The following is a 26,702-nucleotide window of genomic DNA, read 5'->3' as shown; positions in this document are numbered from 1 at the left end:
CATGTGAGATGTATTTTTTATATGCAGATATGCAAATAACCATTATAGTATCAATTTGGTCAAAGAACTGCTTTGCAACACAGATTACCAAAATCAAACAAGTTAACAGGTAAACACTGACATTTTCCTAAAGGTTTTTTAAGTTTTATGAAAATATTAGGGATGTAGGCTTTATAGCAATTTCTCATTGGACTATGGATGTTCGGATTTCAATGATTCATTTTAAACATGTGAGATATAATTTTTATATGCAGATATGCAAATATCCTTTATTGTATCAATTTGGTCAAAGATTTTTTTCCAACACAGATTACCAAAATTGAACAAGTTAAGAGGTAAATACTTACATTTTCCAAAAGGATACCTTTTACTATGCACCAAAAACCTAAAAAACCTATAACTATGTGTACATCATGCACATCATTGTTTATGTTGTATTTATTTTCCTATGGGAATTACATTTAGAAATGTACATTCTTTACAACATTGTCATCCATTGAATTCATGCAGAGTTTGAAGATTTCAAATAGTGACAAAAAGAACGACTTGACCACGAAGGGACACGAACCCTCAATCTTCTGATCAGAAGTCAGACGCCTCATCCATTATGCCACGCTGTCATCTATGTCAAAATTGTCGAACCTGTGGAAGGTGTGGTAATAGTAACCTCAAGTATAACATTCAAAATTTAGAAGCTTTTTCTAGAGGTATGTTTTGGAAAAACTTGCATATGAATTACAAAATAAAATCCAACATATTTTAGTGATTTATGTTGAGTGAACATTACAAAGTATACCTTTCACATAGCCTAGATTTTGTAAAATCCTTAACTTAGCTGAGAAATAACTTAACTTTTCTATAGGCATGCTATAAAGTTTTATAAAAAGATTAGGGATGTAGGCATTAGAGCAATTTCTCATTGAGCTATGGCTGTTCTGATTTCACTGATTCCTTCTAAACATGTGAGATGTATTTTTTATATGCAGATATGCAAATAACCATTATAGTATCAATTTGGTCAAAGAATTGCTTTGCAACACAGATTACCAAAATCAAACAAGTTAACAAGTAAAAACTGACATTTTCCTGAAGGTTTTTTAAGTTTTATGAAAATATTAGGGATGTAGGCTTTATAGCAATTTCTCATTGGACTATGGATGTTTGGATTTCAATGATTCATTTTAAACATGTGAGATATAATTTTTATATGCAGATATGTAATATCCTTTATTGTATCAATTTGGTCAAAGATTTTTTTCCAACACAGATTACCAAAATTGAACAAGTTAAGAGGTAAATACTTACCTATTCCAAAAGGATACCTTTAACTATGCACCAAAAACCTAAAAAAACTATAACTATGTGTACATCATGCACATCATTGTTTATGTTGTATTTATTTTCCTATGGGAATTACATTTAGAAATGTACATTCTTTACAACATTGTCATCCATTGAATTCATGCAGAGTTTGAAGATTTCAAATTGTGACAAAATGAAAGACTCGACCACGAAGGGACTCGAACCCTCAATCTTCTGATCCGAAGTCAGACGCCTTATCCATTAGGCCACACGGTCATCTTTATAAAAGTTGTCAAACCTGTGGAAGGTGTGGTAAAAGTAACCTCAAGTATAACATTCAAAATTTAGAAGTTTTTTCTAGATATATGTTTTGGAAAAACTTGCATATGAATTACAAAATGCAATCCAACATATTTTAGTGATTTATGTTGAGTGAACATTACAAAGTATACCTTTCACATAGCCTAGATTTTGTAAAATCCTTAACTTAGCTGAGAAATAACTTAACTTTTCTATAGGCATGCTATAAAGTTTTATAAAAAGATTAGGGATGTAGGCATTAGAGCAATTTCTCATTGAACTATGGGTGTTCTGATTTCACTGATTCCTTCTAAACATGTGAGATATATTTTTTATATGCAGATATGCAAATAACCATTATAGTATCAATTTGGTCAAAGAACTGCTTTGCAACACAGATTACCAAAATCAAACAAGTTAACAGGTAAACACTTACATTTTCCTAAAGGTTTTTTAAGTTTTATGAAAATATTAGGGATGTAGGCTTTATAGCAATTTCTCATTGGACTATGGATGTTCGGATTTCAATGATTCATTTTAAACATGTGAGATATAATTTTTATATGCAGATATGCAAATATCCTTTATTGTATCAATTTGGTCAAAGATTTTTTTCCAACACAGATTACCAAAATTGAACAAGTTAAGAGGTAAATACTTACATTTTCCAAAAGGATACCTTTTACTATGCACCAAAAACCTAAAAAACCTATAACTATGTATACATCATGCACATCATTGTTTATGTTGTATTTATTTTCCTATGGGAATTACATTTAGAAATGTACATTCTTTACAACATTGTCATCCATTGAATTCATGCAGAGTTTGAAGATTTCAAATAGTGACAAAAAGAATGACTTGACCACGAACCCTCAATCTTCTGATCAGAAGTCAGACGCCTCATCCATTATGCCACGCTGTCATCTATGTCGAAATTGTCAAACCTGTGGAAGTTGTGGTAATAGTAACCTCAAGTATAACATTCAAAATTTAGAAGCATTTTCTAGAGGTATGTTTTGGAAAAACTTGCATATGAATTACAAAATGAAATCCAACATATTTTAGTGATTTATGTTGAGTGAACATTACAAAGTATACCTTTCACATAGCCTAGATTTTGTAAAATCCTTAACTTAGCTGAGAAATAACTTAACTTTTCTATAGGCATGCTATAAAGTTTTATAAAAAGATTAGGGATGTAGGCATTAGAGCAATTTCTCATTGAACTATGGGTGTTCTGATTTCACTGATTCCTTCTAAACATGTGAGATGTATTTTTTATATGCAGATATGCAAATAACCATTATAGTATCAATTTGGTCAAAGAACTGCTTTGCAACACAGATTACCAAAATCAAACAAGTTAACAGGTAAACACTGACATTTTCCTAAAGGTTTTTTAAGTTTTATGAAAATATTAGGGATGTAGGCTTTATAGCAATTTCTCATTGGACTATGGATGTTCGGATTTCAATGATTCATTTTAAACATGTGAGATATAATTTTTATATGCAGATATGCAAATATCCTTTATTGTATCAATTTGGTCAAAGATTTTTTTCCAACACAGATTACCAAAATTGAACAAGTTAACAGGTAAATACTTACCTTTTCCAAAAGGATACCTTTTACTATGCACCAAAAACCTAAAAAAACTATAACTATGTGTACATCATGCACATCATTGTTTATGTTGTATTTATTTTCCTATGGGAATTACATTTAGAAATGTACATTCTTTACAACATTGTCATCCATTGAATTCATGCAGAGTTTGAAGATTTCAAATTGTGACAAAATGAAAGACTCGACCACGAAGGGACTCGAACCCTCAATCTTCTGATCCGAAGTCAGATGGCTTATCCATTAGGCCACGCGGTCATCTTTATAGAAGTTGTCGAACCTGTGGAAGGTGTGGTAATAGTAACCTCAAGTATAACATTCAAAATTTAGAAGTTTTTTCTAGATATATGTTTTGGAAAAACTTGCATATGAATTACAAAATGAAATCCAACATATTTTAGTGATTTATGTTGAGTGAACATTACAAAGTATACCTTTCACATAGCCTAGATTTTGTAAAATCCTTAACTTAGCTGAGAAATAACTTAACTTTTCTATAGGCATGCTATAAAGTTTTATAAAAAGATTAGGGATGTAGGCATTAGAGCAATTTCTCATTGAACTATGGGTGTTCTGATTTCACTGATTCCTTCTAAACATGTGAGATGTATTTTTTATATGCAGATATGCAAATAACCATTATAGTATCAATTTGGTCAAAGAACTGCTTTGCAACACAGATTACCAAAATCAAACAAGTTAACAGGTAAACACTTACATTTTCCTAAAGGTTTTTTAAGTTTTATGAAAATATTAGGGATGTAGGCTTTATAGCAATTTCTCATTGGACTATGGATGTTCGGATTTCAATGATTCATTTTAAACATGTGAGATATAATTTTTATATGCAGATATGCAAATATCCTTTATTGTATCAATTTGGTCAAAGATTTTTTTCCAACACAGATTACCAAAATTGAACAAGTTAAGAGGTAAATACTTACATTTTCCAAAAGGATACCTTTTACTATGCACCAAAAACCTAAAAAACCTATAACTATGTATACATCATGCACATCATTGTTTATGTTGTATTTATTTTCCTATGGGAATTACATTTAGAAATGTACATTCTTTACAACATTGTCATCCATTGAATTCATGCAGAGTTTGAAGATTTCAAATAGTGACAAAAAGAATGACTTGACCACGAACCCTCAATCTTCTGATCAGAAGTCAGACGCCTCATCCATTATGCCACGCTGTCATCTATGTCGAAATTGTCGAACCTGTGGAAGGTGTGGTAATAGTAACCTCAAGTATAACATTCAAAATTTAGAAGCTTTTTCTAGAGGTATGTTTTGGAAAAACTTGCATATGAATTACAAAATAAAATCCAACATATTTTAGTGATTTATGTTGAGTGAACATTACAAAGTATACCTTTCACATAGCCTAGATTTTGTAAAATCCTTAACTTAGCTGAGAAATAACTTAACTTTTCTATAGGCATGCTATAAAGTTTTATAAAAAGATTAGGGATGTAGGCATTAGAGCAATTTCTCATTGAGCTATGGCTGTTCTGATTTCACTGATTCCTTCTAAACATGTGAGATGTATTTTTTATATGCAGATATGCAAATAACCATTATAGTATCAATTTGGTCAAAGAATTGCTTTGCAACACAGATTACCAAAATCAAACAAGTTAACAGGTAAACACTGACATTTTCCTAAAGGTTTTTTAAGTTTTATGAAAATATTAGGGATGTAGGCTTTATAGCAATTTCTCATTGGACTATGGATGTTCGGATTTCAATGATTCATTTTAAACATGTGAGATATAATTTTTATATGCAGATATGCAAATAACCTTTATTGTATCAATTTGGTCAAAGATTTTTTTCCAACACAGATTACCAAAATTGAACAAGTTAACAGTTAAATACTTACCTTTTCCAAAAGGATACCTTTTACTATGCACCAAAAACCTAAAAAAACTATAACTATGTGTACATCATGCACATCATTGTTTATGTTGTATTTATTTTCCTATGGGAATTACATTTAGAAATGTACATTCTTTACAACATTGTCATCCATTGAATTCATGCAGAGTTTGAAGATTTCAAATTGTGACAAAATGAAAGACTCGACCACGAAGGGACTCGAACACTCAATCTTCTGATCCGAAGTCAGATGGCTTATCCATTAGGCCACGCGGTCATCCTTATAGAAGTTGTCGAACCTGTGGAAGGTGTGGTAATAGTAACCTCAAGTATAACATTCAAAATTTAGAAGTTTTTTCTAGATATATGTTTTGGAAAAACTTGCATATGAATTACAAAATGAAATCCAACATATTTTAGTGATTTATGTTGAGTGAACATTACAAAGTATACCTTTCACATAGCCTAGATTTTGTAAAATCCTTAACTTAGCTGAGAAATAACTTAACTTTTCTATAGGCATGCTATAAAGTTTTATAAAAAGATTAGGGATGTAGGCATTAGAGCAATTTCTCATTGAGCTATGGCTGTTCTGATTTCACTGATTCCTTCTAAACATGTGAGATGTATTTTTTATATGCAGATATGCAAATAACCATTATAGTATCAATTTGGTCAAAGAATTGCTTTGCAACACAGATTACCAAAATCAAACAAGTTAACAGGTAAACACTGACATTTTCCTAAAGGTTTTTTAAGTTTTATGAAAATATTAGGGATGTAGGCTTTATAGCAATTTCTCATTGGACTATGGATGTTCGGATTTCAATGATTCATTTTAAACATGTGAGATATAATTTTTATATGCAGATATGCAAATATCCTTTATTGTATCAATTTGGTCAAAGATTTTTTTCCAACACAGATTACCAAAATTGAACAAGTTAAGAGGTAAATAAATACATTTTCCAAAAGGATACCTTTTACTATGCACCAAAAACCTAAAAAACCTATAACTATGTGTACATCATGCACATCATTGTTTATGTTGTATTTATTTTCCTATGGGAATTACATTTAGAAATGTGCATTCTTTACAACATTGTCATCCATTGAATTCATGCAGAGTTTGAAGATTTCAAATAGTGACAAAAAAAATGACTTGACCATGAAGGGACACGAACCCTCAATCTTCTGATCAGAAGTCAGACGCCTCATCCATTATGCCACGCTGTCATCTATGTCGAAATTGTCAAACCTGTGGAAGTTGTGGTAATAGTAACCTCAAGTATAACATTCAAAATTTAGAAGCATTTTCTAGAGGTATGTTTTGGAAAAACTTGCATATGAATTACAAAATGAAATCCAACATATTTTAGTGATTTATGTTGAGTGAACATTACAAAGTATACCTTTCACATAGCCTAGATTTTGTAAAATCCTTAACTTAGCTGAGAAATAACTTAACTTTTCTATAGGCATGCTATAAAGTTTTATAAAAAGATTAGGGATGTAGGCATTAGAGCAATTTCTCATTGAACTATGGGTGTTCTGATTTCACTGATTCCTTCTAAACATGTGAGATGTATTTTTTATATGCAGATATGCAAATAACCATTATAGTATCAATTTGGTCAAAGAACTGCTTTGCAACACAGATTACCAAAATCAAACAAGTTAACAGGTAAACACTGACATTTTCCTAAAGGTTTTTTAAGTTTTATGAAAATATTAGGGATGTAGGCTTTATAGCAATTTCTCATTGGACTATGGATGTTCGGATTTCAATGATTCATTTTAAACATGTGAGATATAATTTTTATATGCAGATATGCAAATATCCTTTATTGTATCAATTTGGTCAAAGATATTTTTTCCAACACAGATTACCAAAATTGAACAAGTTAACAGGTAAATACTTACCTTTTCCAAAAGGATACCTTTTACTATGCACCAAAAACCTAAAAAAACTATAACTATGTGTACATCATGCACATCATTGTTTATGTTGTATTTATTTTCCTATGGGAATTACATTTAGAAATGTACATTCTTTACAACATTGTCATCCATTGAATTCATGCAGAGTTTGAAGATTTCAAATTGTGACAAAATGAAAGACTCGACCACGAAGGGACTCAAACCCTCAATCTTCTGATACGAAGTCAGATGGCTTATCCATTAGGCCACGCGGTCATCTTTATAGAAGTTGTCGAACCTGTGGAAGGTGTGGTAATAGTAACCTCAAGTATAACATTCAAAATTTAGAAGTTTTTTCTAGATATATGTTTTGGAAAAACTTGCATATGAATTACAAAATGAAATCCAACATATTTTAGTGATTTATGTTGAGTGAACATTACAAAGTATACCTTTCACATAGCCTAGATTTTGTAAAATCCTTAACTTAGCTGAGAAATAACTTAACTTTTCTATAGGCATGCTATAAAGTTTTATAAAAAGATTAGGGATGTAGGCATTAGAGCAATTTTTCATTGAGCTATGGCTGTTCTGATTTCACTGATTCCTTCTAAACATGTGAGATGTATTTTTTATATGCAGATATGCAAATAACCATTATAGTATCAATTTGGTCAAAGAATTGCATTGCAACACAGATTACCAATATCAAACAAGTTAACAGGTAAACACTGACATTTTCCTAAAGGTTTTTTAAGTTTTATGAAAATATTAGGGATGTAGGCTTTATAGCAATTTCTCATTGGACTATGGATGTTCGGATTTCAATGATTCATTTTAAACATGTGAGATATAATTTTTATATGCAGATATGCAAATATCCTTTATTGTATCAATTTGGTCAAAGATTTTTTTCCAACACAGATTACCAAAATTGAACAAGTTAAGAGGTAAATACTTACATTTTCCAAAAGGATACCTTTTACTATGCACCAAAAACCTAAAAAACCTATAACTATGTGTACATCATGCACATCATTGTTTATGTTGTATTTATTTTCCTATGGGAATTACATTTAGAAATGTGCATTCTTTACAACATTGTCATCCATTGAATTCATGCAGAGTTTGAAGATTTCAAATAGTGACAAAAAAAATGACTTGACCATGAAGGGACACGAACCCTCAATCTTCTGATCAGAAGTCAGATGCCTCATCCATTATGCCACGCTGTCATCTATGTCGAAATTGTCAAACCTGTGGAAGTTGTGGTAATAGTAACCTCAAGTATAACATTCAAAATTTAGAAGCATTTTCTAGAGGTATGTTTTGGAAAAACTTGCATATGAATTACAAAATGAAATCCAACATATTTTAGTGATTTATGTTGAGTGAACATTACAAAGTATACCTTTCACATAGCCTAGATTTTGTAAAATCCTTAACTTAGCTGAGAAATAACTTAACTTTTCTATAGGCATGCTATAAAGTTTTATAAAAAGATTAGGGATGTAGGCATTAGAGCAATTTCTCATTGAACTATGGGTGTTCTGATTTCACTGATTCCTTCTAAACATGTGAGATGTATTTTTTATATGCAGATATGCAAATAACCATTATAGTATCAATTTGGTCAAAGAACTGCTTTGCAACACAGATTACCAAAATCAAACAAGTTAACAGGTAAACACTGACATTTTCCTAAAGGTTTTTTAAGTTTTATGAAAATATTAGGGATGTAGGCTTTATAGCAATTTCTCATTGGACTATGGATGTTCGGATTTCAATGATTCATTTTAAACATGTGAGATATAATTTTTATATGCAGATATGCAAATATCCTTTATTGTATCAATTTGGTCAAAGATTTTTTTCCAACACAGATTACCAAAATTGAACAAGTTAACAGGCAAATACTTACCTTTTCCAAAAGGATACCTTTTACTATGCACCAAAAACCTAAAAAAACTATAACTATGTGTACATCATGCACATCATTGTTTATGTTGTATTTATTTTCCTATGGGAATTACATTTAGAAATGTACATTCTTTACAACATTGTCATCCATTGAATTCATGCAGAGTTTGAAGATTTCAAATTGTGACAAAATGAAAGACTCGACCACGAAGGGACTCGAACCCTCAATCTTCTGATCCGAAGTCAGATGGCTTATCCATTAGGCCACGCGGTCATCTTTATAGAAGTTGTCGAACCTGTGGAAGGTGTGGTAATAGTAACCTCAAGTATAACATTCAAAATTTAGAAGTTTTTTCTAGATATATGTTTTGGAAAAACTTGCATATGAATTACAAAATGAAATCCAACATATTTTAGTGATTTATGTTGAGTGAACATTACAAAGTATACCTTTCACATAGCCTAGATTTTGTAAAATCCTTAACTTAGCTGAGAAATAACTTAACTTTTCTATAGGCATGCTATAAAGTTTTATAAAAAGATTAGGGATGTAGGCATTAGAGCAATTTCTCATTGAGCTATGGCTGTTCTGATTTCACTGATTCCTTCTAAACATGTGAGATGTATTTTTTATATGCAGATATGCAAATAACCATTATAGTATCAATTTGGTCAAAGAATTGCTTTGCAACACAGATTACCAAAATCAAACAAGTTAACAGGTAAACACTGACATTTTCCTAAAGGTTTTTTAAGTTTTATGAAAATATTAGGGATGTAGGCTTTATAGCAATTTCTCATTGGACTATGGATGTTCGGATTTCAATGATTCATTTTAAACATGTGAGATATAATTTTTATATGCAGATATGCAAATAACCTTTATTGTATCAATTTGGTCAAAGATTTTTTTCCAACACAGATTACCAAAATTGAACAAGTTAACAGTTAAATACTTACCTTTTCCAAAAGGATACCTTTTACTATGCACCAAAAACCTATAAAAACTATAACTATGTGTACATCATGCACATCATTGTTTATGTTGTATTTATTTTCCTATGGGAATTACATTTAGAAATGTACATTCTTTACAACATTGTCATCCATTGAATTCATGCAGAGTTTGAAGATTTCAAATTGTGACAAAATGAAAGACTCGACCACAAAGGGACTCGAACACTCAATCTTCTGATCCGAAGTCAGATGGCTTATCCATTAGGCCACGCGGTCATCTTTATAGAAGTTGTCGAACCTGTGGAAGGTGTGGTAATAGTAACCTCAAGTATAACATTCAAAATTTAGAAGTTTTTTCTAGATATATGTTTTGGAAAAACTTGCATATGAATTACAAAATGAAATCCAACATATTTTAGTGATTTATGTTGAGTGAACATTACAAAGTATACCTTTCACATAGCCTAGATTTTGTAAAATCCTTAACAGCTGAGAAATAACTTAACTTTTCTAAAGGCATGCTATAAAGTTTTATAAAAAGATTAGGGATGTAGGCATTAGAGCAATTTCTCATTGAGCTATGGCTGTTCTGATTTCACTGATTCCTTCTAAACATGTGAGATGTATTTTTTATATGCAGATATGCAAATAACCATTATAGTATCAATTTGGTCAAAGAATTGCTTTGCAACACAGATTACCAAAATCAAACAAGTTAACAGGTAAACACTGACATTTTCCTAAAGGTTTTTTAAGTTTTATGAAAATATTAGGGATGTAGGCTTTATAGCAATTTCTCATTGGACTATGGATGTTCGGATTTCAATGATTCATTTTAAACATGTGTGATATAATTTTTATATGCAGATATGCAAATATCCTTTATTGTATCAATTTGGTCAAAGATTTTTTTCCAACACAGATTACCAAAATTGAACAAGTTAAGAGGTAAATAAATACATTTTCCAAAAGGATACCTTTTACTATGCACCAAAAACCTAAAAAACCTATAACTATGTGTACATCATGCACATCATTGTTTATGTTGTATTTATTTTCCTATGGGAATTACATTTAGAAATGTACATTCTTTACAACATTGTCATCCATTGAATTCATGCAGAGTTTGAAGATTTCAAATAGTGACAAAAAGAATGACTTGACCACGAAGGGACACGAACCCTCAATCTTCTGATCAGAAGTCAGACGCCTCATCCATTATGCCACGCTGTCATCTATGTCGAAATTGTCGAACCTGTGGAAGGTGTGGTAATAGTAACCTCAAGTATAACATTCAAAATTTAGAAGCTTTTTCTAGAGGTATGTTTTGGAAAAACTTGCATATGAATTACAAAATAAAATCCAACATATTTTAGTGATTTATGTTGAGTGAACATTACAAAGTATACCTTTCACATAGCCTAGATTTTGTAAAATCCTTAACTTAGCTGAGAAATAACTTAACTTTTCTATAGGCATGCTATAAAGTTTTATAAAAAGATTAGGGATGTAGGCATTAGAGCAATTTCTCATTGAGCTATGGCTGTTCTGATTTCACTGATTCCTTCTAAACATGTGAGATGTATTTTTTATATGCAGATATGCAAATAACCATTATAGTATCAATTTGGTCAAAGAATTGCTTTGCAACACAGATTACCAAAATCAAACAAGTTAACAGGTAAACACTGACATTTTCCTAAAGGTTTTTTAAGTTTTATGAAAATATTAGGGATGTAGGCTTTATAGCAATTTCTCATTAGACTATGGATGTTCGGATTTCAATGATTCATTTTAAACATGTGAGATATAATTTTTATATGCAGATATGCAAATAACCTTTATTGTATCAATTTGGTCAAAGATTTTTTTCCAACACAGATTACCAAAATTGAACAAGTTAAGAGGTAAATGCTTAAATTTTCCAAAAGGATACCTTTTACTATGCACCAAAAACCTAAAAATCCTATAACTATGTTTACATCATGCACATCATTGTTTATGTTGTATTTATTTTCCTATGGGAATTACATTTAGAAATGTGCATTCATTACAACATTGTCATCCATTGAATTCATGCAGAGTTTGAAGATTTCAAATAGTGACAAAAAGAATGACTTGACCATGAAGGGACACGAACCCTCAATCTTCTGATCAGAAGTCAGACGCCTCATCCATTATGCCACGCTGTCATCTATGTCGAAATTGTCAAACCTGTGGAAGTTGTGGTAATAGTAACCTCAAGTATAACATTCAAAATTTAGAAGCATTTTCTAGAGGTATGTTTTGGAAAAACTTGCATATGAATTACAAAATAAAATCCAACATATTTTAGTGATTTATGTTGAGTGAACATTACAAAGTATACCTTTCACATAGCCTAGATTTTGTAAAATCCTTAACTTAGCTGAGAAATAACTTAACTTTTCTATAGGCATGCTATAAAGTTTTATAAAAAGATTAGGGATGTAGGCATTAGAGCAATTTCTCATTGAACTATGGGTGTTCTGATTTCACTGATTCCTTCTAAACATGTGAGATGTATTTTTTATATGCAGATATGCAAATAACCATTATAGTATCAATTTGGTCAAAGAATTGCTTTGCAACACAGATTACAAAAATCAAACAAGTTAACAGGTAAACACGGACATTTTCCTAAAGGTTTTTTAAGTTTTATGAAAATATTAGGGATGTAGGCTTTATAGCAATTTCTCATTGGACTATGGATGTTCGGATTTCAATGATTCATTTTAAACATGTGAGATATAATTTTTATATGCAGATATGCAAATATCCTTTATTGTATCAATTTGGTCAAAGATTTTTTTCCAACACAGATTACCAAAATTGAACAAGTTAAGAGGTAAATACTTACATTTTCCAAAAGGATACCTTTTACTATGCACCAAAAACCTAAAAAACCTATAACTATGTGTACATCATGCACATCATTGTTTATGTTGTATTTATTTTCCTATGGGAATTACATTTAGAAATGTGCATTCTTTACAACATTGTCATCCATTGAATTCATGCAGAGTTTGAAGATTTCAAATTGTGACAAAGTGAAAGACTCGACCACGAAGGGACTCGAACCCTCAATCTTCTGATCCGAAGTCAGATGGCTTATCCATTAGGCCACGCGGTCATCTTTATAGAAGTTGTCGATCCTGTGGAAGGTGTGGTAATAGTAACCTCAAGTATAACATTCAAAATTTAGAAGTTTTTTCTAGATATATGTTTTGGAAAAACTTGCATATGAATTACAAAATGAAATCCAACATATTTTAGTGATTTATGTTGAGTGAACATTACAAAGTATACCTTTCACATAGCCTAGATTTTGTAAAATCCTTAACTTAGCTGAGAAATAACTTAACTTTTCTATAGGCATGCTATAAAGTTTTATAAAAAGATTAGGGATGTAGGCATTAGAGCAATTTTTCATTGAGCTATGGCTGTTCTGATTTCACTGATTCCTTCTAAACATGTGAGATGTATTTTTTATATGCAGATATGCAAATAACCATTATAGTATCAATTTGGTCAAAGAATTGCATTGCAACACAGATTACCAATATCAAACAAGTTAACAGGTAAACACTGACATTTTCCTAAAGGTTTTTTAAGTTTTATGAAAATATTAGGGATGTAGGCTTTATAGCAATTTCTCATTGGACTATGGATGTTCGGATTTCAATGATTCATTTTAAACATGTGAGATATAATTTTTATATGCAGATATGCAAATATCCTTTATTGTATCAATTTGGTCAAAGATTTTTTTCCAACACAGATTACCAAAATTGAACAAGTTAAGAGGTAAATACTTACATTTTCCAAAAGGATACCTTTTACTATGCACCAAAAACCTAAAAAACCTATAACTATGTATACATCATGCACATCATTGTTTATGTTGTATTTATTTTCCTATGGGAATTACATTTAGAAATGTACATTTTTTACAACATTGTCATCCATTGAATTCATGCAGAGTTTGAAGATTTCAAATAGAATGACTTGACCACGAAGGGACACAAACCCTCAATCTTCTGATCAGAAGTCAGACGCCTCATCCATTATGCCACGCTGTCATCTATGTCGAAATTGTCGAACCTGTGGAAGGTGTGGTAATAGTAACCTCAAGTATAACATTCAAAATTTAGAAGCTTTTTCTAGAGGTATGTTTTGGAAAAACTTGCATATGAATTACAAAATAAAATCCAACCTATTTTAGTGATTTATGTTGAGTGAACATTACAAAGTATACCTTTCACATAGCCTAGATTTTGTAAAATCCTTAACTTAGCTGAGAAATAACTTAACTTTTCTATAGGCATGCTATAAAGTTTTATAAAAAGATTAGGGATGTAGGCATTAGAGCAATTTCTCATTGAACTATGGGTGTTCTGATTTCACTGATTCCTTCTAAACATGTGAGATGTATTTTTTATATGCAGATATGCAAATAACCATTATAGTATCAATTTGGTCAAAGAACTGCTTTGCAACACAGATTACCAAAATCAAACAAGTTAACAGGTAAACACTGACATTTTCCTAAAGGTTTTTTAAGTTTTATGAAAATATTAGGGATGTAGGCTTTATAGCAATTTCTCATTGGACTATGGATGTTCGGATTTCAATGATTCATTTTAAACATGTGAGATATAATTTTTATATGCAGATATGCAAATATCCTTTATTGTATCAATTTGGTCAAAGATTTTTTTCCAACACAGATTACCAAAATTGAACAAGTTAACAGGTAAATACTTACCTTTTCCAAAAGGATACCTTTTATTATACACCAAAAACCTAAAAAAACTATAACTATGTGTACATCATGCACATCATTGTTTATGTTGTATTTATTTTCCTATGGGAATTACATTTAGAAATGTACATTCTTTACAACATTGTCATCCATTGAATTCATGCAGAGTTTGAAGATTTCAAATTGTGACAAAATGAAAGACTCGACCACGAAGGGACTCGAACCCTCAATCTTCTGATCCGAAGTCAGATGGCTTATCCATTAGGCCACGCGGTCATCTTTATAGAAGTTGTCGATCCTGTGGAAGGTGTGGTAATAGTAACCTCAAGTATAACATTCAAAATTTAGAAGTTTTTTCTAGATATATGTTTTGGAAAAACTTGCATATGAATTACAAAATGAAATCCAACATATTTTAGTGATTTATGTTGAGTGAACATTACAAAGTATACCTTTCACATAGCCTAGATTTTGTAAAATCCTTAACTTAGCTGAGAAATAACTTAACTTTTCTATAGGCATGCTATAAAGTTTTATAAAAAGATTAGGGATGTAGGCATTAGAGCAATTTTTCATTGAGCTATGGCTGTTCTGATTTCACTGATTCCTTCTAAACATGTGAGATGTATTTTTTATATGCAGATATGCAAATAACCATTATAGTATCAATTTGGTCAAAGAATTGCATTGCAACACAGATTACCAATATCAAACAAGTTAACAGGTAAACACTGACATTTTCCTAAAGGTTTTTTAAGTTTTATGAAAATATTAGGGATGTAGGCTTTATAGCAATTTCTCATTGGACTATGGATGTTCGGATTTCAATGATTCATTTTAAACATGTGAGATATAATTTTTATATGCAGATATGCAAATATCCTTTATTGTATCAATTTGGTCAAAGATTTTTTTCCAACACAGATTACCAAAATTGAACAAGTTAAGAGGTAAATACTTACATTTTCCAAAAGGATACCTTTTACTATGCACCAAAAACCTAAAAAACCTATAACTATGTATACATCATGCACATCATTGTTTATGTTGTATTTATTTTCCTATGGGAATTACATTTAGAAATGTACATTCTTTACAACATTGTCATCCATTGAATTCATGCAGAGTTTGAAGATTTCAAATAGAATGACTTGACCACGAAGGGACACAAACCCTCAATCTTCTGATCAGAAGTCAGACGCCTCATCCATTATGCCACGCTGTCATCTATGTCGAAATTGTCGGACCTGTGGAAGGTGTGGTAATAGTAACCTCAAGTATAACATTCAAAATTTAGAAGCTTTTTCTAGAGGTATGTTTTGGAAAAACTTGCATATGAATTACAAAATAAAATCCAACCTATTTTAGTGATTTATGTTGAGTGAACATTACAAAGTATACCTTTCACATAGCCTAGATTTTGTAAAATCCTTAACTTAGCTGAGAAATAACTTAACTTTTCTATAGGCATGCTATAAAGTTTAATAAAAAGATTAGGGATGTAGGCATTAGAGCAATTTCTCATTGAGCTATGGCTGTTCTGATTTCACTGATTCCTTCTAAACATGTGAGATGTATTTTTTTTATGCAGATATGCAAATAACCATTATAGTATCAATTTGGTCAAAGAATTGCTTTGCAACACAGATTACCAAAATCAAACAAGTTAACAGGTAAACACTGACATTTTCCTAAAGGTTTTTTAAGTTTTATGAAAATATTAGGGATGTAGGCTTTATAGCAATTTCTCATTGGACTATGGATGTTCGGATTTCAATGATTCATTTTAAACATGTGAGATATAATTTTTATATGCAGATATGCAAATATCCTTTATTGTATCAATTTGGTCAAAGATTTTTTTCCAACACAGATTACCAAAATTGAACAAGTTAAGAGGTAAATACTTACATTTTCCAAAAGGATACCTTTTACTATGCACCAAAAACCTAAAAAACCTATAACTATGTGTACATCATGCACATCATTGTTTATGTTGTATTTATTTTCCTATGGGAATTACATTTAGAAATGTGCATTCTTTACAACATTGTCATCCATTGAATTCATGCAGAGTTTGAAGATTTCAAATAGTGACAAAAAGAATGACTTGACCATGATAGACACGAACCCTCAATCTTCTGATCAGAAGTCAGACGCCTCATCCATTATGCCACGCTGTCATCTATGTCGAAATTGTCAAACCTGTGGAAGTTGTGGTAATAGTAACCTCAAGTATAACATTCAAAATTTAGAAGCATTTTCTAGAGGTATGTTTTGGAAAAACTTGCATATGAATTACAAAATGAAATCCAACATATTTTAGTGATTTATGTTGAGTGAACATTACAAAGTATACCTTTCACATAGCCTAGATTTTGTAAAATCCTTAACTTAGCTGAGAAATAACTTAACTTTTCTATAGGCATGCTATAAAGTTTTATAAAAAGATTAGGGATGTAGGCATTAGAGCAATTTCTCATTGAACTATGGGTGTTCTGATTTCACTGATTCCTTCTAAACATGTGAGATGTATTTTTTATATGCAGATATGCAAATAACCATTATAGTATCAATTTGGTCAAAGAACTGCTTTGCAACACAGATTACCAAAATCAAACAAGTTAACAGGTAAACACTGACATTTTCCTAAAGGTTTTTTAAGTTTTATGAAAATATTAGGGATGTAGGCTTTATAGCAATTTCTCATTGGACTATGGATGTTCGGATTTCAATGATTCATTTTAAACATGTGAGATATAATTTTTATATGCAGATATGCAAATATCCTTTATTGTATCAATTTGGTCAAAGATTTTTTTCCAACACAGATTACCAAAATTGAACAAGTTAACAGGTAAATACTTACCTTTTCCAAAAGGATACCTTTTACTATGCACCAAAAACCTAAAAAAACTATAACTATGTGTACATCATGCACATCATTGTTTATGTTGTATTTATTTTCCTATGGGAATTACATTTAGAAATGTACATTCTTTACAACATTGTCATCCATTGAATTCATGCAGAGTTTGAAGATTTCAAATTGTGACAAAATGAAAGACTCGACCACGAACCCTCAATCTTCTGATCAGAAGTCAGACGCCTCATCCATTATGCCACGCTGTCATCTATGTCGAAATTGTCGAACCTGTGGAAGGTGTGGTAATAGTAACCTCAAGTATAACATTCAAAATTTAGAAGCTTTTTCTAGAGGTATGTTTTGGAAAAACTTGCATATGAATTACAAAATAAAATCCAACATATTTTAGTGATTTATGTTGAGTGAACATTACAAAGTATACCTTTCACATAGCCTAGATTTTGTAAAATCCTTAACTTAGCTGAGAAATAACTTAACTTTTCTATAGGCATGCTATAAAGTTTTATAAAAAGATTAGGGATGTAGGCATTAGAGCAATTTCTCATTGAGCTATGGCTGTTCTGATTTCACTGATTCCTTCTAAACATGTGAGATGTATTTTTTATATGCAGATATGCAAATAACCATTATAGTATCAATTTGGTCAAAGAATTGCTTTGCAACACAGATTACCAAAATCAAACAAGTTAACAGGTAAACACTGACATTTTCCTAAAGGTTTTTTAAGTTTTATGAAAATATTAGGGATGTAGGCTTTATAGCAATTTCTCATTAGACTATGGATGTTCGGATTTCAATGATTCATTTTAAACATGTGAGATATAATTTTTATATGCAGATATGCAAATAACCTTTATTGTATCAATTTGGTCAAAGATTTTTTTCCAACACAGATTACCAAAATTGAACAAGTTAAGAGGTAAATGCTTAAATTTTCCAAAAGGATACCTTTTACTATGCACCAAAAACCTAAAAATCCTATAACTATGTTTACATCATGCACATCATTGTTTATGTTGTATTTATTTTCCTATGGGAATTACATTTAGAAATGTGCATTCATTACAACATTGTCATCCATTGAATTCATGCAGAGTTTGAAGATTTCAAATAGTGACAAAAAGAATGACTTGACCATGAAGGGACACGAACCCTCAATCTTCTGATCAGAAGTCAGACGCCTCATCCATTATGCCACGCTGTCATCTATGTCGAAATTGTCAAACCTGTGGAAGTTGTGGTAATAGTAACCTCAAGTATAACATTCAAAATTTAGAAGCATTTTCTAGAGGTATGTTTTGGAAAAACTTGCATATGAATTACAAAATAAAATCCAACATATTTTAGTGATTTATGTTGAGTGAACATTACAAAGTATACCTTTCACATAGCCTAGATTTTGTAAAATCCTTAACTTAGCTGAGAAATAACTTAACTTTTCTATAGGCATGCTATAAAGTTTTATAAAAAGATTAGGGATGTAGGCATTAGAGCAATTTCTCATTGAACTATGGGTGTTCTGATTTCACTGATTCCTTCTAAACATGTGAGATGTATTTTTTATATGCAGATATGCAAATAACCATTATAGTATCAATTTGGTCAAAGAATTGCTTTGCAACACAGATTACAAAAATCAAACAAGTTAACAGGTAAACACGGACATTTTCCTAAAGGTTTTTTAAGTTTTATGAAAATATTAGGGATGTAGGCTTTATAGCAATTTCTCATTGGACTATGGATGTTCGGATTTCAATGATTCATTTTAAACATGTGAGATATAATTTTTATATGCAGATATGCAAATATCCTTTATTGTATCAATTTGGTCAAAGATTTTTTTCCAACACAGATTACCAAAATTGAACAAGTTAAGAGGTAAATACTTACATTTTCCAAAAGGATACCTTTTACTATGCACCAAAAACCTAAAAAACCTATAACTATGTGTACATCATGCACATCATTGTTTATGTTGTATTTATTTTCCTATGGGAATTACATTTAGAAATGTGCATTCTTTACAACATTGTCATCCATTGAATTCATGCAGAGTTTGAAGATTTCAAATTGTGACAAAGTGAAAGACTCGACCACGAAGGGACTCGAACCCTCAATCTTCTGATCCGAAGTCAGATGGCTTATCCATTAGGCCACGCGGTCATCTTTATAGAAGTTGTCGATCCTGTGGAAGGTGTGGTAATAGTAACCTCAAGTATAACATTCAAAATTTAGAAGTTTTTTCTAGATATATGTTTTGGAAAAACTTGCATATGAATTACAAAATGAAATCCAACATATTTTAGTGATTTATGTTGAGTGAACATTACAAAGTATACCTTTCACATAGCCTAGATTTTGTAAAATCCTTAACTTAGCTGAGAAATAACTTAACTTTTCTATAGGCATGCTATAAAGTTTTATAAAAAGATTAGGGATGTAGGCATTAGAGCAATTTTTCATTGAGCTATGGCTGTTCTGATTTCACTGATTCCTTCTAAACATGTGAGATGTATTTTTTATATGCAGATATGCAAATAACCATTATAGTATCAATTTGGTCAAAGAATTGCATTGCAACACAGATTACCAATATCAAACAAGTTAACAGGTAAACACTGACATTTTCCTAAAGGTTTTTTAAGTTTTATGAAAATATTAGGGATGTAGGCTTTATAGCAATTTCTCATTGGACTATGGATGTTCGGATTTCAATGATTCATTTTAAACATGTGAGATATAATTTTTATATGCAGATATGCAAATATCCTTTATTGTATCAATTTGGTCAAAGATTTTTTTCCAACACAGATTACCAAAATTGAACAAGTTAAGAGGTAAATACTTACATTTTCCAAAAGGATACCTTTTACTATGCACCAAAAACCTAAAAAACCTATAACTATGTATACATCATGCACATCATTGTTTATGTTGTATTTATTTTCCTATGGGAATTACATTTAGAAATGTACATTTTTTACAACATTGTCATCCATTGAATTCATGCAGAGTTTGAAGATTTCAAATAGAATGACTTGACCACGAAGGGACACAAACCCTCAATCTTCTGATCAGAAGTCAGACGCCTCATCCATTATGCCACGCTGTCATCTATGTCGAAATTGTCGAACCTGTGGAAGGTGTGGTAATAGTAACCTCAAGTATAACATTCAAAATTTAGAAGCTTTTTCTAGAGGTATGTTTTGGAAAAACTTGCATATGAATTACAAAATAAAATCCAACCTATTTTAGTGATTTATGTTGAGTGAACATTACAAAGTATACCTTTCACATAGCCTAGATTTTGTAAAATCCTTAACTTAGCTGAGAAATAACTTAACTTTTCTATAGGCATGCTATAAAGTTTTATAAAAAGATTAGGGATGTAGGCATTAGAGCAATTTCTCATTGAACTATGGGTGTTCTGATTTCACTGATTCCTTCTAAACATGTGAGATGTATTTTTTATATGCAGATATGCAAATAACCATTATAGTATCAATTTGGTCAAAGAACTGCTTTGCAACACAGATTACCAAAATCAAACAAGTTAACAGGTAAACACTGACATTTTCCTAAAGGTTTTTTAAGTTTTATGAAAATATTAGGGATGTAGGCTTTATAGCAATTTCTCATTGGACTATGGATGTTCGGATTTCAATGATTCATTTTAAACATGTGAGATATAATTTTTATATGCAGATATGCAAATATCCTTTATTGTATCAATTTGGTCAAAGATTTTTTTCCAACACAGATTACCAAAATTGAACAAGTTAACAGGTAAATACTTACCTTTTCCAAAAGGATACCTTTTATTATACACCAAAAACCTAAAAAAACTATAACTATGTGTACATCATGCACATCATTGTTTATGTTGTATTTATTTTCCTATGGGAATTACATTTAGAAATGTACATTCTTTACAACATTGTCATCCATTGAATTCATGCAGAGTTTGAAGATTTCAAATTGTGACAAAATGAAAGACTCGACCACGAAGGGACTCGAACCCTCAATCTTCTGATCCGAAGTCAGATGGCTTATCCATTAGGCCACGCGGTCATCTTTATAGAAGTTGTCGATCCTGTGGAAGGTGTGGTAATAGTAACCTCAAGTATAACATTCAAAATTTAGAAGTTTTTTCTAGATATATGTTTTGGAAAAACTTGCATATGAATTACAAAATGAAATCCAACATATTTTAGTGATTTATGTTGAGTGAACATTACAAAGTATACCTTTCACATAGCCTAGATTTTGTAAAATCCTTAACTTAGCTGAGAAATAACTTAACTTTTCTATAGGCATGCTATAAAGTTTTATAAAAAGATTAGGGATGTAGGCATTAGAGCAATTTTTCATTGAGCTATGGCTGTTCTGATTTCACTGATTCCTTCTAAACATGTGAGATGTATTTTTTATATGCAGATATGCAAATAACCATTATAGTATCAATTTGGTCAAAGAATTGCATTGCAACACAGATTACCAATATCAAACAAGTTAACAGGTAAACACTGACATTTTCCTAAAGGTTTTTTAAGTTTTATGAAAATATTAGGGATGTAGGCTTTATAGCAATTTCTCATTGGACTATGGATGTTCGGATTTCAATGATTCATTTTAAACATGTGAGATATAATTTTTATATGCAGATATGCAAATATCCTTTATTGTATCAATTTGGTCAAAGATTTTTTTCCAACACAGATTACCAAAATTGAACAAGTTAAGAGGTAAATACTTACATTTTCCAAAAGGATACCTTTTACTATGCACCAAAAACCTAAAAAACCTATAACTATGTATACATCATGCACATCATTGTTTATGTTGTATTTATTTTCCTATGGGAATTACATTTAGAAATGTACATTCTTTACAACATTGTCATCCATTGAATTCATGCAGAGTTTGAAGATTTCAAATAGAATGACTTGACCACGAAGGGACACAAACCCTCAATCTTCTGATCAGAAGTCAGACGCCTCATCCATTATGCCACGCTGTCATCTATGTCGAAATTGTCGGACCTGTGGAAGGTGTGGTAATAGTAACCTCAAGTATAACATTCAAAATTTAGAAGCTTTTTCTAGAGGTATGTTTTGGAAAAACTTGCATATGAATTACAAAATAAAATCCAACCTATTTTAGTGATTTATGTTGAGTGAACATTACAAAGTATACCTTTCACATAGCCTAGATTTTGTAAAATCCTTAACTTAGCTGAGAAATAACTTAACTTTTCTATAGGCATGCTATAAAGTTTAATAAAAAGATTAGGGATGTAGGCATTAGAGCAATTTCTCATTGAGCTATGGCTGTTCTGATTTCACTGATTCCTTCTAAACATGTGAGATGTATTTTTTTTATGCAGATATGCAAATAACCATTATAGTATCAATTTGGTCAAAGAATTGCTTTGCAACACAGATTACCAAAATCAAACAAGTTAACAGGTAAACACTGACATTTTCCTAAAGGTTTTTTAAGTTTTATGAAAATATTAGGGATGTAGGCTTTATAGCAATTTCTCATTGGACTATGGATGTTCGGATTTCAATGATTCATTTTAAACATGTGAGATATAATTTTTATATGCAGATATGCAAATATCCTTTATTGTATCAATTTGGTCAAAGATTTTTTTCCAACACAGATTACCAAAATTGAACAAGTTAAGAGGTAAATACTTACATTTTCCAAAAGGATACCTTTTACTATGCACCAAAAACCTAAAAAACCTATAACTATGTGTACATCATGCACATCATTGTTTATGTTGTATTTATTTTCCTATGGGAATTACATTTAGAAATGTGCATTCTTTACAACATTGTCATCCATTGAATTCATGCAGAGTTTGAAGATTTCAAATAGTGACAAAAAGAATGACTTGACCATGATAGACACGAACCCTCAATCTTCTGATCAGAAGTCAGACGCCTCATCCATTATGCCACGCTGTCATCTATGTCGAAATTGTCAAACCTGTGGAAGTTGTGGTAATAGTAACCTCAAGTATAACATTCAAAATTTAGAAGCATTTTCTAGAGGTATGTTTTGGAAAAACTTGCATATGAATTACAAAATGAAATCCAACATATTTTAGTGATTTATGTTGAGTGAACATTACAAAGTATACCTTTCACATAGCCTAGATTTTGTAAAATCCTTAACTTAGCTGAGAAATAACTTAACTTTTCTATAGGCATGCTATAAAGTTTTATAAAAAGATTAGGGATGTAGGCATTAGAGCAATTTCTCATTGAACTATGGGTGTTCTGATTTCACTGATTCCTTCTAAACATGTGAGATGTATTTTTTATATGCAGATATGCAAATAACCATTATAGTATCAATTTGGTCAAAGAACTGCTTTGCAACACAGATTACCAAAATCAAACAAGTTAACAGGTAAACACTGACATTTTCCTAAAGGTTTTTTAAGTTTTATGAAAATATTAGGGATGTAGGCTTTATAGCAATTTCTCATTGGACTATGGATGTTCGGATTTCAATGATTCATTTTAAACATGTGAGATATAATTTTTATATGCAGATATGCAAATATCCTTTATTGTATCAATTTGGTCAAAGATTTTTTTCCAACACAGATTACCAAAATTGAACAAGTTAACAGGTAAATACTTACCTTTTCCAAAAGGATACCTTTTACTATGCACCAAAAACCTAAAAAAACTATAACTATGTGTACATCATGCACATCATTGTTTATGTTGTATTTATTTTCCTATGGGAATTACATTTAGAAATGTACATTCTTTACAACATTGTCATCCATTGAATTCATGCAGAGTTTGAAGATTTCAAATTGTGACAAAATGAAAGACTCGACCACGAAGGGACTCGAACCCTCAATCTTCTGATCCGAAGTCAGATGGCTTATCCATTAGGCCACACGGTCTTCTTTATAGAAGTTGTCGAACCTGTGGAAGGTGTGGTAATAGTAACCTCAAGTATAACATTCAAAATTTAGAAGTTTTTTCTAGATATATGTTTTGGAAAAACTTGCATATGAATTACAAAATGAAATCCAACCTATTTTAGTGATTTATGTTGAGTGAACATTACAAAGTATACCTTTCACATAGCCTAGATTTTGTAAAATCCTTAACTTAGCTGAGAAATAACTTAACTTTTCTATAGGCATGCTATAAAGTTTTATAAAAAGATTAGGGATGTAGGCATTAGAGCAATTTCTCATTGAGCTATGGCTGTTCTGATTTCACTGATTCCTTCTAAACATGTGAGATGTATTTTTTATATGCAGATATGCAAATAACCATTATAGTATCAATTTGGTCAAAGAATTGCTTTGCAACACAGATTACAAAAATCAAACAAGTTAACAGGTAAACACGGACATTTTCCTAAAGGTTTTTTAAGTTTTATGAAAATATTAGGGATGTAGGCTTTATAGCAATTTCTCATTGGACTATGGATGTTCGGATTTCAATGATTCATTTTAAACATGTGAGATATAATTTTTATATGCAGATATGCAAATATCCTTTATTGTATCAATTTGGTCAAAGATTTTTTTCCAACACAGATTACCAAAATTGAACAAGTTAACAGGTAAATACTTACATTTTCCAAAAGGATACCTTTTACTATGCACCAAAAACCTAAAAAACCTATAACTATGTGTACATCATGCACATCATTGTTTATGTTGTATTTATTTTCCTATGGGAATTACATTTAGAAATGTGCATTCTTTACAACATTGTCATCCATTGAATTCATGCAGAGTTTGAAGATTTCAAATAGTGACAAAAAGAATGACTTGACCATGAAGGGACACGAACCCTCAATCTTCTGATCAGAAGTCAGACGCCTCATCCATTATGCCACGCTGTCATCTATGTCGAAATTGTCAAACCTGTGGAAGTTGTGGTAATAGTAACCTCAAGTATAACATTCAAAATTTAGAAGCATTTTCTAGAGGTATGTTTTGGAAAATCTTGCATATGAATTACAAAATGAAATCCAACATATTTTAGTGATTTATGTTGAGTGAACATTACAAAGTATACCTTTCACATAGCCTAGATTTTGTAAAATGCTTAACTTAGCTGAGAAATAACTTAACTTTTCTATAGGCATGCTATAAAGTTTTATAAAAAGATTAGGGATGTAGGCATTAGAGCAATTTCTCATTGAACTATGGGTGTTCTGATTTCACTGATTCCTTCTAAACATGTGAGATGTATTTTTTATATGCAGATATGCAAATAACCATTATAGTATCAATTTGGTCAAAGAACTGCTTTGCAACACATATTACCAAAATCAAACAAGTTAACAGGTAAACACTGACATTTTCCTAAAGGTTTTTTAAGTTTTATGAAAATATTAGGGATGTAGGCTTTATAGCAATTTCTCATTGGACTATGGATGTTCGGATTTCAATGATTCATTTTAAACATGTGAGATATAATTTTTATATGCAGATATGCAAATATCCTTTATTGTATCAATTTGGTCAAAGATTTTTTTCCAACACAGATTACCAAAATTGAACAAGTTAACAGGTAAATACTTACCTTTTCCAAAAGGATACCTTTTACTATACACCAAAAACCTAAAAAAACTATAACTATGTGTACATCATGCACATCATTGTTTATGTTGTATTTATTTTCCTATGGGAATTACATTTAGAAATGTACATTCTTTACAACATTGTCATCCATTGAATTCATGCAGAGTTTGAAGATTTCAAATTGTGACAAAATAAAAGACTCGACCACGAAGGGACTCGAACCCTCAATCTTCTGATCCGAAGTCAGATGGCTTATCCATTAGGCCACGCGGTCATCTTTATAGAAGTTGTCGATCCTGTGGAAGGTGTGGTAATAGTAACCTCAAGTATAACATTCAAAATTTAGAAGTTTTTTCTAGATATATGTTTTGGAAAAACTTGCATATGAATTACAAAATGAAATCCAACATATTTTAGTGATTTATGTTGAGTGAACATTACAAAGTATACCTTTCACATAGCCTAGATTTTGTAAAATCCTTAACTTAGCTGAGAAATAACTTAACTTTTCTATAGGCATGCTATAAAGTTTTATAA

At 30.8% G+C, this 26,702-nt stretch overlaps 9 non-coding genes across 9 annotated transcripts; all 9 read right to left on the bottom strand.

The window, feature by feature from the left end:
* Positions 1-1,505: 1,505 nt before the first annotated feature.
* TRNAR-UCG (transfer RNA arginine (anticodon UCG)) lies at positions 1,506-1,578 on the bottom strand. Its single transcript has one exon. It is a non-coding gene; the product is annotated as a tRNA-Arg (tRNA).
* A 1,835-nt stretch (positions 1,579-3,413) lies between these two features.
* TRNAR-UCG (transfer RNA arginine (anticodon UCG)) lies at positions 3,414-3,486 on the bottom strand. The gene has a single exon. It is a non-coding gene; the product is annotated as a tRNA-Arg (tRNA).
* Positions 3,487-9,158: 5,672 nt separating this feature from the next.
* Positions 9,159-9,231, bottom strand: TRNAR-UCG (transfer RNA arginine (anticodon UCG)). The gene has a single exon. It is a non-coding gene; the product is annotated as a tRNA-Arg (tRNA).
* A 3,761-nt stretch (positions 9,232-12,992) lies between these two features.
* TRNAR-UCG (transfer RNA arginine (anticodon UCG)) lies at positions 12,993-13,065 on the bottom strand. Its single transcript has one exon. It is a non-coding gene; the product is annotated as a tRNA-Arg (tRNA).
* A 1,835-nt stretch (positions 13,066-14,900) lies between these two features.
* Positions 14,901-14,973, bottom strand: TRNAR-UCG (transfer RNA arginine (anticodon UCG)). The gene has a single exon. It is a non-coding gene; the product is annotated as a tRNA-Arg (tRNA).
* A 4,701-nt stretch (positions 14,974-19,674) lies between these two features.
* On the bottom strand, positions 19,675-19,747 carry TRNAR-UCG (transfer RNA arginine (anticodon UCG)). The gene has a single exon. It is a non-coding gene; the product is annotated as a tRNA-Arg (tRNA).
* Positions 19,748-21,582: 1,835 nt separating this feature from the next.
* On the bottom strand, positions 21,583-21,655 carry TRNAR-UCG (transfer RNA arginine (anticodon UCG)). The gene has a single exon. It is a non-coding gene; the product is annotated as a tRNA-Arg (tRNA).
* A 2,793-nt stretch (positions 21,656-24,448) lies between these two features.
* TRNAR-UCG (transfer RNA arginine (anticodon UCG)) lies at positions 24,449-24,521 on the bottom strand. The gene has a single exon. It is a non-coding gene; the product is annotated as a tRNA-Arg (tRNA).
* A 1,845-nt stretch (positions 24,522-26,366) lies between these two features.
* Positions 26,367-26,439, bottom strand: TRNAR-UCG (transfer RNA arginine (anticodon UCG)). Its single transcript has one exon. It is a non-coding gene; the product is annotated as a tRNA-Arg (tRNA).
* Between the last annotated feature and the right edge of the window lie 263 nt (positions 26,440-26,702).

Source organism: Taudactylus pleione, unplaced genomic scaffold (assembly GCF_031769625.1).
Source record: "Taudactylus pleione unplaced genomic scaffold, aTauple2 ptg000612l, whole genome shotgun sequence".
Taxonomy (NCBI): Eukaryota; Metazoa; Chordata; class Amphibia; order Anura; family Myobatrachidae; genus Taudactylus; species Taudactylus pleione.
The sequence above is the reverse complement of the archived record's forward strand: the minus strand, read 5'-3'. Positions and strand labels throughout refer to the sequence as shown.